General features: G+C 35.7%; 1 pseudogene; it reads left to right on the top strand.

The window, feature by feature from the left end:
* Positions 1–214: 214 nt before the first annotated feature.
* On the top strand, positions 215–333 carry LOC112477930 (annotated as a pseudogene).
* The last annotated feature ends 4,392 nt before the right edge of the window (positions 334–4,725 follow it).

Genomic DNA, 4,725 nt, shown 5'->3' with positions numbered 1-4,725 from the left:
TTGAATCAATGGTTGCACTAGACACTTAAAAGTAGACAACCTGACTTGGCTCTTTTCATTATGGAAACAAATAGAACCATTGTTCTTTTGCTGACATGCTCTGAGTTAGACATAAATCAGAATTTACTAGTAGCAGTGAACCCATGATACTCTAAGAACTGCTACTGCAGCATTGGTCAAGTTACGTTCAGATGCCTTACATAAAGAAGTTCAAGTCTACAGCCATGCTACCTTGAATAAGCCCGATCTCGTCTGATCTCAGAAGCTAAGCAGGGTTGGGCCTGGTTAGTACTTGGATGGGAGACCACCTAGGAAGACCAAGTGCTGTAGGTATAAAAAATAAAAAAAACAATAATAAGGGATTGTAAGCTGACAAGGTCCTTGCAATCTGTGAAGTCAACCAAGGGTTACCTCATCTAAAAAAATTAAAAATATAAATAAATAAAAAATAAAAAAAGTTCATATTAGACAGAAAAATTTCAAAGAGAGAAATTATAAAAAAATGTCTAGAGTTTGTCAGCAAGGTATGTTTGCAATCAGCACACTGAGTAAAACATCCTTTATCAAATATTTCCTATGTCATATAAGCTAAAAGTGCCACATGGAAAGCATAAAGCACTTAAAATGTTGGTAATGAGTTATATACCATCAATAAGAAATAACTTATTGAAATCCACATTTAAAGATATTGTAGCTTAAATCTATCCTATAGATTGAATATAACTGTAGTTTTCACTTAACTGAATGACCAAGGAGACCATGAAAATGTAAGATTAAAAAAATATATATTAATGATGCTAGCACAACTATCTATAGAGTGAATATTACACATCAGTAATATATTTAATGCCTACTCTGTCAGGGCCTTTAGATTCTGTAACATTCACAATAACTTAGACAAGGCTGCTATTATCTTCATTTTACAAATGAAGAAAATGAGACTCAGGATTTAAGCAATATGTCCTAAGTCAAACAACTAGTGATTGTCTGACTTTCCAAATATTATGCTTCTTTCACAAGATCAGTCTCCCAAAAGCTTCTACTAATATTAAGAACTCATTGGAAAAGCATCCTAGGTCCTTACCAAGGCTTTTCTAATACTGATGGACTGCAATATTTCCAGTTGTAAAGCTTGACATCCACACTCTGAGGAAGTAAAAGATCATTTCAGATGAAAATTTCTATAAAATTCTTCTTTTACTCTTCTATCTGTCAAACATCTTTTCTGGTAACTGAATTCTTCAAGTTTGGAGTATAATAGATGCCATATTTACAGAAATACTTAAATGTCAGTGGCTTATTATACTTTCCAATACCCTTAAAGACTAACCTGAACCTTTCTTTGTGTTCTCGGAGGTGCTCAGAGGTAAATTCATGCCCCACTCCCACCATGTTGTATCATCTGTGTCCTATATCAGAATACCGTTCTGCTAGGCAGAGTTACCCTCTACCCTCAGTTAGCAGTCAATGTCACCAAGATGCCAGAAATACATTTTAGTGTGAAATAGAGTTAGAGGCTCCATTTGGTGGGGGCTGGGAGAAAATGATTTTCTTCACTCTGTGCTATACTTTGTAATTTCATCTTTGAATTCATAGGTTTATTCCTAGAATCTCAAAACTTCCCTCATGAATACTATGCCTTTAGATTTTAGTTCTGAACTCCTCTCCTTCCAGACCTGAAATCGGTGCAAAGGCTTAAGATGGGCCATTCTTCCCCATTCTCCACTATCTCAATAGACTCAGTGCTCCCTCATGGTGTTAAAGATTCCCTTTCTTTTTAGCTCAACGCACACACACAACACACTCTTACATTAAATTCATTCAAATAAATTCCTAGAACGCTTACCAGGACAGCAGTTCCATAATTGGACAAACTTTAAAATAAAATTTGAAATCATCATGAATATCCTACTACCTTTCTCAAACCAAACAGCTGCTACATCTCTCTCAAAACCCCTATGATGTCTTTTCTTATGTCTCCCAATCACAGTTGGTCAGCTCTGTGTCCTTTGACACTATCCATATTCTCCATATCATCTTTGTTTTAATGGCATCTTTAAGTGTCTATTCCCTTTTATAGATTCTGACCTCCTTAAGGGTATAGACCATTTCTTATTCAACTAGTATAGTGCTGACTAGTATAGGTCAATTCTGCTCAGAAACACTTATTGAATGGCTACATGACAGAGCAAAATAGTATAAGATTCAGAAATAAAAACATTAACACAAAGGCTAAGATAATTTATGATATACTAAAGATTAAAACAGCATGCTATGGAGATAGAGAAAGAAGTCAAAATTTTTAATTCAAAATTTCTCAGAAAAGATAGATCTTGAGCTATGGTTTTTGAACTAGGGAAGAAGGGTATTTTAAAAGAGGAAAAAATTGGACCAATATCCCAATGATTATGTGGAGTAGCTAAGACACACTAAAGAGACCAAAATAGCTGCTATTTAGGGTATATGGCTGAGAAACAGTCTAGAAAATAATGATAGAAGTATGGGAAAGAACTGTTGTGGAAACCACTGATTAAATCATTTCTATTATTTACATACTGAGGAAGGCAAAAAAGTCTTTGGAGGAGAATGACTCAGTATTAGAGCAAGGTAACACAGCAGTATACAGAAATTAGAATTTGTAAGAATTAGATGCACTTTTTAAGAGACATCAACTACCAGGATCTTGTTCTTTTACTCCGGGTCCCTGGTAAGAACTCTCACAGTCATCCTTCTCATCTTTCATATATGTATATTGACAATAAATGCAATATTAGCAACCTTTTCTTTGAGGCACATTCATTTACTTACCTCTCCCCAAGAAGGAGTCTCTGTGTGTCTCTTGTCCTTCAAATCCATATGGAAAAACTGGTTATTAATTATTGGCTTAACTGATTTATCCAACTCTGAGAGACAAAGTTTAACAAATAATGTAGCCATGTCTATTGACAAGTTGACTCTAATTCATGTGCTAAAAATAATTTATTCTAAGTGAAATCATTGAGATTTTACCTCTTCATCTCCTGAAAAGGAGAGACAATCAACAATGTTCTTCATAAAAGTTCTCAGATTTTGGTACCTGCTCTCCTTTTCTTATCTCCAAGATAATTGTAAGAAATATTTATAATAGGGATTATTCTATGAATTTAAGTCAGAATTAATAAAGTCTGGGCTAAGTCAATAGGAAGAAAAGAGAAAAATACATGGAAACTCAAGATATGTAGATTTAGAGCTAGAGCAATTAATCAATATTAATATCAATTATGTAAGTGAATAGAATTTGAAATGTCTCAGTGAACTGCCAAAAGCAGAGCGAGGTAAACACCAAGAATTGTATCTGAATACATTTCTGTACCAGAGGGTCCAGCAGAAAATGAAGGACCTGCTGGACAACAAAAAGGAGCCATAAGAGAGAAGAGAGAAACCGGGAGAGCAGCAGAAGAGAAGGCCCTCTGATGTGAGCATTAAGAAGGGAAGCACCTGTTCTAACCAGAGCTGGGTGCTGTGCAACTCATGGTCAGCTCACAATCATGCCACAACAGCCACAATTGCTGCTTGTGGTCAACTACTATTAGTATTTTCTAAACTCATCTATGTCAACTCCAAAATCATCAGCTATATCCTTATTAGGACATCTCTAGCATTATGATTATTATCATATTGAATGTCTCTGTGAAAATTAAATGCCAAGTTTGTATTATGTTATTCTTCTTCTTAATGACTTCCTCCAAAAAGATAAGAAGGAAAAATAAGAACAGTGGCCCTTATAAATGGTCTATCTCAAATGTGTGAGTATTATAATAATGGTGGGGAAGAGGAAGATGTCAAAAAAAAAATCTAGCTGTGTACTGTCTTTATAGTGCTTCTACTCACAAATCACCCATTTCTCCTTCCTCCTCTCCACAGTCCTTGCTGTTCAAGTTTTCCCAGGTATGTTTGGAAATCTAGAGAAAAGTAAAAAGAAAAATAACTATTATATTAGTAGGGGTACGGGGCAAACTTAGCTGCCTGGTTTGACTGTTCAGTCTGGGCTAGCAAGGTCACTGAGAAAGATTAGGTCTTGCTTGAGTTGGCACAAGCTGAGGAGGTGAGCGATATAAACTGTGGGTGAAAGTAGATCAGTATTGTGCAGATCCCAGAGGACAGGCAGCCGATGGCTCTGCCATGCCAGATGACCAGCCATAGATATAACTCTAAATAGAGATCTGTGTTTGTCAACCTTCCCCAGAGACACTGAAATCAATGTTCCATGGACAAGCCCACTGAACTGTCATCAGAGCAGATGGAAGCCAGAGTTCGCATATTCCCCAGGCTTCAGTTAAAGTTAATCTTTGGGTTAGTTAGATCTGAAACTCTGAATTGTCCATATCTCCTGCTTAAGTCTTATTTCTAGAGGGAGAAATCTCAAAAGTAAATTAATTTTCTGTGGTCTCCTGCTTTATATACATATGTACCCATCAAAATCTCCATCTCTTTCAGCATCCTCAATGCCTGTTCATTATTTTTCTAGATGTGACTAGTTGGTTTAATCTTAATAATTCATTTAATCTAGGATGCAACCAAGTTGGAATATCCTTTTCTGAATTTCAGTTCTAAAGAATGAACATCTCTTCTTTAACTGGAAGGAAATGTGCCTATGTCCTATGTGATGAAACTCTGATGGTAACCTGATAGTCTGAAATATAGATTCTTATTCTTGTAAACTGATATGATCTTTTAGGACATAAC

The sequence above is a fragment of the Pteropus alecto genome, unplaced genomic scaffold, assembly GCF_000325575.1.
Source record: "Pteropus alecto unplaced genomic scaffold, ASM32557v1 scaffold131, whole genome shotgun sequence".
Taxonomy (NCBI): Eukaryota; Metazoa; Chordata; class Mammalia; order Chiroptera; family Pteropodidae; genus Pteropus; species Pteropus alecto.
The sequence above is the reverse complement of the archived record's forward strand: the minus strand, read 5'-3'. Positions and strand labels throughout refer to the sequence as shown.